General features: G+C 41.4%; 1 pseudogene; it reads left to right on the top strand.

Moving 5' to 3' along the window:
- The first annotated feature begins 3416 nt into the window (after window positions 1–3416).
- Window positions 3417–4378, top strand: LOC145592009 (cytochrome P450 72A225 pseudogene; annotated as a pseudogene).
- Window positions 4379–14157: the final 9779 nt, after the last annotated feature.

Below are 14157 nucleotides of genomic sequence, written 5' to 3'. Positions count from 1 at the left end.
AGTGGAGATAATGGCACTCTTGGTATCAGTTTCTTCATAGAATTCACCAAATGCCTTCAACTAAAAAATTAATAATATAATTAGAACATAATCAAAATTAGAACATAGACATGTAATTTAGAACATAATTAGAAATACTTTAGAACATTGACATGTAATTTAGAACTCAATTAGAATTACTTTAGAACATAGATATATGATTTAGAACATCATTAGAAATACTTTAGAACATTGATATGTAAATTAGAACATAGATATATAATTTAGAACATCATTAGAAATACTTTAGAACATAGACATGTAACTTAGAACATAATCAGAATTACTTTAGAACATAGACAAGTAATTTAAGACATAGATATGTACATTAGAACATAATCAGAATAACTTAAAATTAGGTTAATGTTCCAAATAATATCAATGTTCCAAAATTTCTTTATAACATAATAAGAAAATAATATTTAACCAATTCAATTTCATTCTTTCCAGTACTTTTCCTTTTCCAAATCCAAGGTCTTTCTCAAACTTCAATCTTGTATGAAACCTTTCCTGGTTCCACAATGCTATTAATGGAACTCCACGTGGTATCTCCAACCCTTTCCTTTGTACACGATCAAAATAGGATACCTACAAGAATTAATTAGACTATTTTAGTGCATTTTTATCATAATATAAATAACATATATAAAGAATGGTAAAAAAAATTAATAATTACCGTAAGAAAGATTAAAGGACCCGTGAAGAAAGATTCTCCATCTAGCCATTTTTTAGAACTTTTCATCAAGTGGTCCTTAACAAACTTGCACCAATCCAACTTAACTATGTTCTTCATATCCTTGCAACTATACAAAAACTTAATGTATAGTTTTGTGCTATTAGTTGAACGGATGCAACTATTAACCACACAAACCAAGAAATTCTAAATGAATTCATCGGAAACTTGATCTTGTGCTTTATCTACCTCTTTCACCTTTTCGATTCTACTAATCAATTGTCCATTTGTTGGAGGACCCTGTAAGACACAAAATAAAATATATAAGTTAGAACATAGGTGGAAGTAATAATTAATATGAAGAAAATATTTTAGAACATAAGGATAAATTATTTTTGAACATAACAGGTTATAATATCAATTGATTTAGAACATAAGGTATAATTCAAAACAACACTAGTAAATACGCAGAAAATATAATTTAGAACATAAGCCAAATAACAAGTTTAGAATACAAGCACACAATAAAAATATTCATACCAATTCAAGGTCAAAGTTTTTTCTCCATTTTTGCATAAACTTTGCACATTCCACATTCAATTTTTCATTTGTATCATGAATTTCGACATCTCCCATTGGCAATCCATATGTCATGTGAACATCAATTTCATCAAAGAATAATTCATCTTCTCTCCCCGGTAGCATGGGATCAAAATTTGTAAGAAGTTGTTCTGTCAACCTAGATTTAAATTAAAAGTTTAGAATACAAAATACATATAGATTAGGATAGAAATAAAAATAAAAATTAACATAATAATTAAACTTTAGAACATTAATTAGAACCTTATAAGAATTAGAACATAATAGTTGATCTTCAAATCATAAAAACAAAAATAAAACTTAATGTTGGTGCTTACCAAGAATCAGCATAATGTGGTGCATCCAATTCCAAAAAAGCTCCAAATCCAATTTCCTTAATTGCTTGTTTATGCTTATCAGAAAGACCTACCAACACTTGTTTCATCAATTCCTTAGCAGTAACTCTTTAATATGCTGATCTCTTTTTTTTTCCTCTTTAATTACTTTGACATCCTCATCATCCTTTTCTTTTTCAATCTTTCTTTTCTTACTTTTCACATTTTTTTTCAAAACCACCTGAAAAAAGTAGAACATTAGAAAGAATTTTAACATAACAAAAACATGAACTTTAGAACATCAGCATAAGGTGTAGAACATAAGTATATAGTTTAGAATACATGTACTTGTTAAAAACATGTTTTTTAGAACATAAGCACATAGTTTACAACATGAGCACATAGTTTTCTAACATGCGCAATCATGTCAGATTATAAGAATACAAATTAGGAGGAAAAAAGATTTGAATTAGAACATGAACTTTAGAATATAAGTTTATTGTTTAGAACATTTAACTTAGAACATAAGCATATAGGTTATTGTTATAAAAATAAAGTTTAGAACATATGTAAATAGTTTAAAACATAAACTTGGAAATGTAAGCATGTAGCTTACAAAAATAAAGTTACATATTAATTAAATCATTTACTCTAGAACATAAACATGAATGTAGAATATAAACATGCAATTTATGACATAAGCATATAATTTAGAACATCAATAAATAATTTAGAACCTTTTTATTATCATCTTTCATGTCCTCGCTTTCATCATCTTTCTCCTCCAACTTTGGTCCATCCACCTCATCATTAATATCATCTTTATCATCTTGATCATCATCCTCATCATTGTCATCATCTTCTTCTTCCTTTTTTTTTCATTTTTCTAGGTGGTTGAATCCTTGATGGAAGCTTGCTACTTTTTTTTCATTTTAGACTTTGCACATGTTTCTCAAATTCAGCTTTGTCAATTACTTCCACTTCATTTTCAACAACTTTCCTTTAAAATCAAATATAAATTATTTAGAACATATATGATAATCTTTATAATATAATCAGAAGTACTTCAAAACATTGACATGTAATATAAATAATTTCAAACATATATAATAATCTTTAGAACATAATAGAAAACTTTAGATCATAATAGAAATACTTTAGAACATAATATAAAACCTTAGAACATAATAGAAATACTTTAGAATATAATAGAAATACTTTAGAACATAAGGGAAATCTTTAGAACATAAGGGAAAAATAATACATAAACTTAATTTTCTTTTTCTTCCATAAGTAAATTTTTCATCTGGTATAATAGTAATTTCTTCTTCTGATTTTTCTTCATTTTGGCATTGCATTTTGCTGCAATTTTAAGAAATCAAAAACATTAGTAACATTCCAACATTAGTAATATATTTTAAACATAGGAATAGTTTAGAACATGCTGAATAGTTTAGAACATGCTATCATAATTATATCACTAACAATTAAGAACACAGCAAGAAGTAAATTTAGGGCTAGGCTGGGGACATTATTTCGTAGAGGCACAAACACAGCTTGACGCAACAAAACAATCTAAAGTAATTTATATTTGTCTTAAGTAAAGGATTATTGAACTGTGAATTAGATATGGATTTGTCATACCTTTGAATTAGATAACAAGTGAATTGAATCAATAAATCATCTTGATCTCCACAAGTACAAGATAAGTAATTAACTAATTGAGTATATGAACTATCAAACTACTAGGAAAGTAATCAACAATTTACTTTTGATTCTTGTTACAGCTTATGTTACCGGCATTTCATGACAATTGTGAAGAGATAATCAACAAATTGGAGATGATTGTACCTAAGAGGGGTTCAGGTGAGCTAGATGTGTACCCGGATTTGATGCAACTCAGTTCTGATGTGATCTCTAGAGCAGCATTTGGTAGTAACTATGAAGAGGGACAAAAAATATTCGAACTTCTTAAGGAGCAGACTGATTTAGGCCTTCTTATGTTACAATCAGTGTATATCCCAGGAATGAGGTAATTTATACATATAATCCACTAATCAAATTCAATTTGATGAGAAAATTAAAGTAAGGCCTAACATAACTCTATTGCTTGCAATTAGATTCATTCCAACACCGAGAAACAGAAGATTTAAGAAGTTGGAAGATCAGATGCATAGTTCACTACAAGCAATCATTAACAAGAGGAAGGAGGAGATTAAGGCAGGAGACGCAGTAAAGGCTGATCTATTGGGTATACTCATGGATTCCAATTCGAAAGAAATCCAACAAGCTGCCGGCAGTAACAAGAATCATCATGTGAGGATGAGTCTTGAAAATTTGATTGATGAGTGTAAATAATTCTACTTGGCTGGGCAAGAAACTACATCGACACTGATTGTTTAGCCAATGATAATGTTGAGCAAGCATCAAGATTGGCAAGAACGAGCACGACAAGAAGTCTTGTAAGCATTTGGAAATGATGTGCCTGACTTCAAAAGTTTAAACCATTTGAAGACAGTATGTTTAAATGCATTTTTTTTATAATGAATGATTTTATAAGTTGATCTACCTTCTATGTTCTAATAATGTAGTTGTTGGTTTGTTGAAGATGACCATGATATTGTATGAGGTATTTCGACTCTATCCACCAGCAATGCAGATGTCAAGACGGGTTCATAAGGATACAAATCTAGGTGCATTATCACTTCCTTCAGGTACAGTGATCATTGTCTATATGAATACGATTCATTGAGACAAGGAATTATGGGGTGATGATGCTGAAGAATTCAAGCCAGAAAGGTTTGCTGAAAGAATTTCCAAGGCAACAAAAGGAAATAATGCGTTTTTTCCAAGGCAACAATTCGAAATTGACGAATCTATAATCAATTGTTTGAATTTGAAAGAAAAAAAAATCAAAAATTGAGAAATTTTGCTAAGATCTGTTCGAAATTGCCAAGCACCAGCAGGTCATGTGGATTAGTATATTTTGATTAATTTTAACAACAGGTGAAATCGCAAAATCAAAGTTATTAATTCGAAAAAAATCGCAAAGATTAGCATATAATCAGAAGATTAGCATATAATCGAACTAAATCAAAAGATTAGCAAAAATCGAATCCTAAATCCGCAAAAAAGAACCCTAAATTCGAACCCTAAATTTGCTAAAATCGAACTAAAAAAAAAATAAAATTCCATGCGAAATTTATTAAAATCAAATCAGAAATATCAAACTCATGCAAAATTAATGAAAATCAAAGCAGAAAAAACGCAAATATCAAATCACAAAAATTGCTAAAATCACATCAAAAAACCACAAAATCCACTTGAACATCATGCTAATTTCATTAAAATTTGAACAAAATCGAAAAGAAAAACATACCTGAAATGAAAATCCTTCAAATTGCAATTCTATGGAGATTTTTGGGGGTTTGAGGAGAGAGAAAATGAAAGATGCGTGAGGAAGAGAGAGAAAGTTAGAGGAGAGAGAAAATTTTGGGCGGTGGGTAAGGGGGGGGAGTTAGAGGGAGGATATGTGTTTTAATCTTAACGGTTCAAAATAACTTATTCCTACGGCTGAGATGGGTTCTTATATAACTAGGGTTCTTATATAACGCGGGGTTCTTACCGAATCCCTCCCCTATATATACCTGAAAGAGATTCATCATTCTTCGTAATTCCCTTACAATTTCATTAATTCCCATTACATCATTTGGAGAAAAAACACATCTAAAATTCCATACCAATCCATGCCAATTGTTTCCCTCCTCAGTCCTCAACATATATGCATACTGTTTCTGGGTTTTTTGTGAACTCCTCGGATACTGGTCGCGTTCTTCTGACAATGAGACTTAGACACCTGCAAAACAACGAATATTCCTTTTATCGGAATATTCGCCTCCGACGACCAAGTTAGAGATCGGAAATCGGAAAAGCTAGAGAGAGAAAGTAGAGAGAAGTTGGAGCTTTTTAATGCTCTATTATATATTTATGTTATGTCGTGATCCCCCTTCCCATCATAAATGATTGGGGTATTTATAGGGGTGGGAACATGTGCCCCTCTAGGGTTTATACCCTAGAATTTTGTGACGTGATTGGCTGCGCAATCAGGGGTCGCCACGTGTCACGGGGGACGCCGTTTTACGGCATTCAAGGTGTTTCTCGGGATTTGGGCCTGATGTAATCAAGGCCTTTTTCTCTTTCTGATGTTGTATTGTGTATTTAAAGGTAGCTGACATGTGTCACCCTGTCAGGAGGACACGTGTCAACCTCTCATAATGCCACGTGTCGCCTTCTTATTGGGCCACGTGTCACTATGAGATTGGGCCACGTACTTGGGGTATTTTTACCCTAAACATTTGCCCCTCAGAGGGGGTGGCTCGTACACTTACTGGCCGCCTCCTCTGATCTTCCATTCTGGACGTCCATGTACTCTGGGTTAGGTTTACCTCCCATCTGCCCTGGACGTCCATATACTTTGGACTCAAAGCTCTTTTTGCTACCTGGACGTCCGTATATTTTGTTCTGGACGTCCTCATAGTCTGGAGTGAGCTTGTCTTCTTGCTCATTTGGACGTCCACATTGTGTACTGGACGTTCTCGTACTCTGAGAGAGGCTTAACCCCTAGTTCATTTGGACGTCCACATACTTTGGACTGGACGTCTTCATGCTCTGGGAGGAGCTTATCTCCTAGCTCATCGGGATGTCCGCATATTTTGGACTGGACGTCCTCATACTCTGGGAGGAGCTTATCTCCTAACTACCTAGGGCGTCCACAGCATTTAAAATGAACATCCTTGCCTTTTAGTCTGGACGCTCTCGTACTCTGGGAGGAGCTTATCTCCTAGCCACCCAGAGCGGCCTCAGCAGTGGGACTAGACGTCCTCCTATTTTGGTCTGGACGTTCTGATACTCTGGGAGGAGCTTATCTCCTAACTACCCAGAGCGTCCACATATTTTTGAAATGGATTGGGCTTCCTTGATTTCAGGCGTACTCTATGGTTCTTTCATCATGATGCGTACGTCTGAACTTTCCCCTTTGGACTAAACGTCTGGGAACTGGGCGGACGCATTTTCCTCTTAGATATTTTTAAGTTCTGGAGACTAAGTGTTGAAGGTGTAAATCTCTTGAATTTGTGACTTAACTCACTTCAACTCACTTTGACGTGCCGTCAATTGTCCGTCTGATTTTTTCACATAAGTTAACAGAACCCTAACGTCATTCTGTCCCTTTCTTCGAGTAATTTCTCAAAAAATTACCGTTTGAATGTTTAGGCAGGAAAGATGGTTTTACCATTTTGCCCCCATAAGTTCATTCTATAATATGGGAAGTGAATTCTCATTTTCACACTTTACCCAATTGTGAATTCTAGATAGAAGTCAGAGCAGTCTAGTGAGAGAAAGTGATTTTCCTTTTAATCTTCAAGAGCGCCGCTGTGAGTTTGAGTTGTCCGGGCATTTTTTGAGTTTTCCGGTCAATCTTCAACAACACCAAGAACACTTTCGAAGTTTTCAGAACGTACAAAGGTAGGCCGTCTACACTTCTTTCTTTTCTTGTATTTTTTCTTTTATTTCAATTCTGGATCCATACTCGGCTTCGTCCGACTCTCCTCATGAGGCCGGCCGTTCGCCTGGGACTGAGGAGTCTAGAGTGGACGGAGAAAAGTTGTCTCCTCCTTGGAGTGAGTCTATGTTTGGTGCGTACATACTCACCCCCACTTATTCTTCTCTGTCCCCACAGGCAATGGCAAGAACAATGCGTACGCGCGATCTTCATGTGGCCAGGAACCCAGACGGTAGTCTGGTTCACCCTAGGGTCCCTTATGACCCTAATAACCCAAGTACCATGGAGGTTGAGACTACCTCCACCACCCAAACAACGACCGCCTCCACTGGCTCTCATCACTTGGCCGTGGAGGTCACTTCTTCTTTCGAGGAACGCTAACAAGCTCAAGGCGCCTCGTCCACTCTTGCTCCGGGACTTAGGTTCCCTCAATTTTCCAGCTCAGTCATGGATGAGGCCGAGCTGGTAGCCTGCAAAGACCATCCTACCAATCTTGGGGCGGACGCTGCTGGTTCGGCTGTCCCCTCTTCCTCTCAACCTCTGCTCCAACTGGGCGGGGCGGAAAAACCTATGACGGGAATCTCAATCAGGGAACCGTCCGATCTGCCTATTCGCAACGCCCCTCCTACGGGGAACGAGGCGGACGCTGCCAAAGACAAAGGCAAGCGTCCATTAGTTGAGGAGGGCGTTCCTTCTTCCATGGGCGTACTCAACTCAAGAAGCCGAAGCTCGGCCGAGGCAGTAGACCTGGATAGGGTGCTGTCTTCTGAATTCGGAAGTGTCCCCTCTCACCAAATGGAAGAAGAAGAAGTTGAGAAAGAGGCCGTGGGTGAGACAGCCGAAGGTGAGGCGGCGACCGAAGAAAACGTCGCCAACATTGATAACTTCAGGGACCCGTACGCCTGTACAGTTGGAGAGACGGCCCTGAAGTTCCTGAAAAAAGAGTTTGAGGAGTACAAGGAATCCCTCCATTTGGGGGAGGGATTCGAAATACAAGTCCCCAGGAAAGCCATTGTTGTGGCTACCTGGGATGATGAGAAGCCGCGCAAAAGGGCTTTTTGCGTCTATAGGGCCGCCTTGGATGTAGGCCTTCGCTTCCCTCTTCATCCATTCGTCCGGACAGTTCTGGACGAGTATGACATTGGCCTTTTCCAACTGACGCCAAACAGTTGGTTAAATATATTTGGGTACTTGGTGACGTGCATCTGCAAGGGTTTCACGCCAGACTTTGCGGTCTTCTGTGAGATGCACTCACTTACAAGGCTGGAAAAAGATACGGATGGTTGGCTCGTCTTGAGCGCGACCAGGGATTACATGGTTGTGGTCGACCGTGTCAGCAAATGGAGGGACTGGAGCACCATTTCTACCGCATCAAAACTAAAGATGCGGAGTTCAACCTCCGCATGAACAAGTGCCGTCCAGATCCCATTTAGCTCGGACGCGGGGATCACAAGCCTGACAAGCCGCCCATCCATCCATGCCAAGAGCACCAACTTGAATATTTCAAGGTCAATCGGGTCAAGCGGGGTAACAAAACTGAACGTGTCCCTCGCCATTGGGTTCCTCTAGCCAATTGGCTTAGGGACACCACTTTTATGTCTGCGTACGGCCTGTACCAGAACATGCCCCAAGGTGGACACTTAGATATATAAACCTTTTGTACGCACGTAGAGTGTTTTAGAAAAATATTCTAACACTTTGTATTTTTCTCTTTGCAGCGGAGGCGTACGCTATGCTTGACCCAGCACAAAAGGGAGAAGTGGCTATGTCCGAGGTGGACATTGCCCGCTACAAGGCTCGCTTCAAGATGTACGAGCAAATCAAGGAGGTAAATACTTAGTTTATTTTTTAGCCTTTCTTTTTTATTGTCCGTTCTGCTGTATTGGGAGGAACCTGCTTCCTAAGTTTGCACGGACGCATTTCGTCCGTTCATACATGTTGGAAGGGAGCTCCTTCCCCAATTCATACGGACACTGACATGCTTTCTGCCTTGTGTAATTTTTCTAACTTTGCTTGTGTTTTTACAGTCTTCTTCTACTCCGAAGGCAAGGAGGAAGCAGCCGGCTTCGTCCACTCCTGATGCGAACGCATCTAAAAGGAGGAAGACGGTTGCAACCAGGACGCCTTCAAAATCCGCGGCCAAGGCAAAGTCGCAGACTACTACAACGCAGTCTCAAGGAGAACAGCCCCGGCTGACACAAAGCGGGGTCTCCAAGCCCGTGGAACCTATTGCTGATCAGGTCCACGATTCGTCCGTCCCACTGGACGATGGGGGTAAGTCATCCCCGGAAAAAATGACCGGCTCCATCTCGACTCCGCATGTCGAGGTAGTTAAAAAATTTGATTGGCTAAATGCCAATCAGTCGACTAGTGACACTGCTGGCCGTTTAGACAACGAGGGGGACGCCTCTTTGCCGCCCCCTCCCATAAATCTCTCTCCTCCAAGCTTCTCCACTGGTTAGCCTTTCTTCTTTATTCTTGTACCATTTGATTTACTTGTACTTGTAAATTTTAGCTAACTCTTCTTGTACGGTCGTCCGCAGACATCTCAGAGGAGTTGCAAATGAGGCTGCCCGGCCAGTCACTGACTGGCGCGGACAGGAAGGCCATGCGCGAGGCCATGGTTCGCGCGGTTCCCCAACCGCAGCGTGATAAGCTGCGGGGAATCAATGAGGGCTTCCTCGGCCCTATGCTCAACTGTAGTGCTGAGGTACGTCTCCTTTTCTCTATACCTTTTCTTTCCAACACTTAGCAAATTTTTCTATATTTGACTAAGCTTCCTCCTTCTGTCCGCAGCTCTTCCTCCGCCTGAACGCCTTCCTTGAATGGAAGGATAAAGAGAACGAGCGGCTGAAGCAGGCTTGGCTCGAAATCAGGAAGGCCGAGGATGCTGTGACGGGGACGGCCGCCGTCCAAAGGGTGCATTTTGAGACCCAAATAACCGCGCTGGCCAACAAGGCGGCGCAGCAAACTGAAGACCTGGTCAAACTGGGCAAGGCACTCGAAGAGGAGTCCTTGGCCAGGGAGGCCATGCGGGTTGAGAGGGACGAGGCCGTCCTGGAGAAAGAGAAATGGAGGCTGGGCTTCGAGGCGTCTGAGGCCTTGAAGAGTGAGCTGAAGTTGGCCCAAGCCAACCTTAAGTCTGCTTTGGACGAAGCGGACGCGCTGAAGGCCGAGGTTGAGGCCTTGAGGAAGTCCGTTTCGGACTATGCTGAGCAGCTAAAAGCTCCTTGGCTGCCCAGCGCGGAGGAAATCGTCCGCATTGAGCAGAATGCCGAAGACAGGCTTAGGGCATACTTCTTCGATGCCTTCGAGCTGATGGTGGATGACGGAGAGGCCGCGTACTATGAAGAACGCTTCAAGAAGCGGCTGAACTATGTCTGCCTCAGAGAAGAGGCGAAGAAGGCCGGCCAGCCTCCTCTAGAGCTGGTAGTTACCTCTCCTGAGTCTGGAGAGGACGAGGAAGAGGGAGATGAGGAGGAGGGGGCGGACGGTGATGCCGCTCCGGCCGAAGACACCAAGGTTGCGGAGGAGCCTGCCAAGGATGATACGGCTAAGTAGAGCTCAGGTCCTCCAGCAACCGTCTGCTCAGCTACCCAGCTTTTTCTTCTTCTTTTTTTTTCTTATTTTGAGGCCGCCTATTTGAGCGGTTTTGTAAACATTTCGGCCGCCTTTTGCGCGGTCAGTTTAATGAAGATTTCGTCCGCCTGTTGAGCGGTTCTTTAATTCTGTTTCATACTTAGCAATTTTTTGCAATGTTGTGCTTTTTGAATTTTTTTCGTACGTCTCAATATTATGCTTTTTCGTACGCTCCTAGGGGTATGCCCCTTTATTCGGTGTTCGCCTAGTCCATACTCTAAGATGTTTGATTAACTTGGTAGTTTTTATGCCTTAACTTGGTAGTTTTTAGTCCATCGGAAGCAATCTTGCTTCCTTTTTGCTTCGGCCACTCAGTAAGACTGATAAGCCGTGTTGCTATATTGGAAGCAACTTAGTAAGTCATTTCACTCGGCCTTTAATTACAAATCATAATATGTAAATAAAGATAAGTAAAATAGCAAAATAGTTCAACAATGCTTGACTTTTCATTAATTTTGTCGAAAGTACATTGTTGTGGCCGTATGGCTTTGATTACATGGCTCGGTCAATAGACCTAGCTGTATACACAGCTTTTTGGCTAAGTACTTAGAGAAACTTAAACCTGATATTTCTTCAGATTGTCAGTATTCCATGTCCGTGGGATCTGACGGCCATCAATTGCTTCAAGGCGATATGTGCCGTCTCGGACTTCTTCCCTGATTCGGTACGGCCCCTCCCAGTTTGGGGTCAACTTGCCGTCCTCATTGGCACGGCCAACAACTTCCATTTTCCTCAACACTAAATCCCCCATTTTGAGTGGCCGCTTAGACACTCGGCGGTTATATGCCCTTGTCATCCTTAAGCGATAAATTTCATGTCTAAGCGCCGCATTGCCCCTAGCTTCTGGAAGAAAGTCTAGAGCGGTCTTCATGGCCTCCCAATTGGCCGATTCATCATAGAGCATTACCCGCAAAGTGGGCTCGTACATTTCAATTGGGAGTACAGCCTCAGCTCCATAGACCAAAAAGAATGGAGTCTCCCCTGTTGAGCTCTTTGTTGTTGTCCATATGGACCATAGCACATTAACCAACTCATCTGCCCATAGGCCGCCCGCCTTTTCAAGCTTGCGCTTGATCGCATTTGAAATCAGCTTGTTATAGGCCTCAACTTGGCCATTGGCTTGTGGTCGGCCGACTGAGGCAAAACAATGAGTTATGCCCTGGTCCCCCAACCATTCCTTGAGTTGGCGCGTCTCAAACTGAGGTCCATTGTCGAACACCATTGACTGAGGTACCCCATACCGAGTGATTATGCTCTTCCAAATAAAGGCGGACACATCCGTCCATTTGATGCCCCGGACGGCCTCAGCTTCAACCCATTTAGTGAAGTAGTCTACTGCCACTAGTACATATCGTCTCTGGCCGGGTGCAGGAGTATACGACCCCAAAATGTCCATGCCCCATTTAGAAAAAGGAAGCGGACTACTGATGGCTGATAAGCTATTTGCTGGACGATGAATAAGGGTTGAAAACCTCTGGCACTTGTCACATTTTTTCACCATTTGGATGGCGTCCGTATTCAAGCTCGGCCAGTAATATCCCAAATGTGTCGCTTTTTCAGCTAAGGCTCGTCCTCCAATATGTGAGCCACAATGCCCCTGATGGAGGTCGTCCAACACATCATGCCCTCTTTTAGGAGTTATACATTTAAGATAAGGCTTCACAAAAGCTCTTTTGAATAGCTCCTCATCCTTCATCTCGAACCAGGCCGCTCTCCTCTTCATTAGCCAACTCTCTTTTGGGTCGTCCGGAAGTATTCCATCCCTTAGATAGGAAATAATTCCGTCCATCCAGGTTGAACTTCTATCTATTATCTGAACGGGCTCGGCATCAATACTCCTTTTCTCCTTTACTTCCCAAAACACTGATCTTGGAGTATCACATGATGCCGAGGAAGCCAATTTGGAGAGCGCGTCCGCTTGACGATTTTCTGATCGAGGAACTTGTTTGAGAGAGATGTTCTAGGCACTCGGCCTCATCCTTCACTAGCTGCATGTACTTCATCATGGCCGACTCCCTAGCTTCGAAGCCACCATTGACTTGGTGGACTATTAGCCGGGAGTCCGAGCACACTTCAACTTTGGTTGCCCCGGCCGCTTTACACATCCTTAGGCTGGTCAACAATGCTTCGTACTCAGCTTCATTGTTTGACGCTTGGAACTGAAATCTCAATGCGTACTCATACTTGTCTCCCTCAGGAGACTCACATATAATACCAGCACCACACCCGGTCGTTGTCGCACTACCATCCACAAACACTTTCCAGACTTGGTCCCCAGCCGGCTGAAGGTCAGGCCGTGTCATTTCAGCCAAGAAATCCGCAAGAGCTTGCCCCTTAATTGTCTTCCTTGGTTCAAACACAAGGTCAAAGCCCCTGAGTTCCAAGGCCCACTTGAGCATGCGGCCACTTGCTTCTAACGTTGAGAACGGCTTCTTCAAGGGTTGGTCGGTGTAGACCACAATTGAATGTGCCAAAAAGTACGGCCGCAGCTTCTTTGATGCCATGTACAAGGCCAGGCCAAATTTTTCAATTGGGGGGTACTTAAGCTCAGCATTGTGAAGTACATGGCTGATAAAATACACCGGGACCTGATGGCCGTCCCTCTCAGCAAGAAGGACGGCACTTAGAGAATGTTCAGAGATGGCAAGATAGATATATAGCTTCTCATTCTTGAGCGGACTGACGAGGCGAGGTAATGTATGCAAGTGACTTTTCAACTGTACGAATGCTTCCTCGGCCTCCTCTATCCACTCGAACATGGTTTTCTTCTTAATGGTTTGAAAAAAGTAACGGCACTTATCCCCTGACCTTGACAAAAATCTTCCAAGGGCTGCTAAACAGCCGGTCAGTCTTTGCACCTCCTTAATTGTTCTTGGAGACTTCATATCAAGGACGGCTTGAATTTTTTCAGGGTTGGCCTCAATTCCACGTTGATCAATCAAAAATCCGAGAAACTTGCTGGACTCAACACCAAATACACACTTCTTTGGATTCAACATCATCTTATGCCGCCTGAGTTCGGTGAACGTTTCTCGTAGATCCTTGAGATGGTCGGCCGGCTCTTTTGACTTGACAATCATGTCATCAATGTACGCCTCCATGTTCCGGCCGAGCTGGTCTCTAAAGACTGTGTTAACAAGCCTCTGAAAGGTAGCAGGGGCATTCTTGAGGCCGAATGGCATGACTTTGTAACAGTACAACCCCTGCTCGGTCACAAACGCTGTCTTTTCTTGATCTTCTTCCCACAAAGGAATTTTGTGGAATCCGGAGTATGTGTCCATAAAACTCATTAGGGCGTGTCCGACCGTAGAGTCAACCAAACGGTCAATCTT

The sequence above is a fragment of the Chenopodium album genome, chromosome 18, assembly GCF_948465745.1.
Source record: "Chenopodium album chromosome 18, dcCheAlbu1.1, whole genome shotgun sequence".
In the NCBI taxonomy this organism is placed as follows: Eukaryota; Viridiplantae; Streptophyta; class Magnoliopsida; order Caryophyllales; family Amaranthaceae; genus Chenopodium; species Chenopodium album.
The sequence above is the reverse complement of the archived record's forward strand: the minus strand, read 5'-3'. Positions and strand labels throughout refer to the sequence as shown.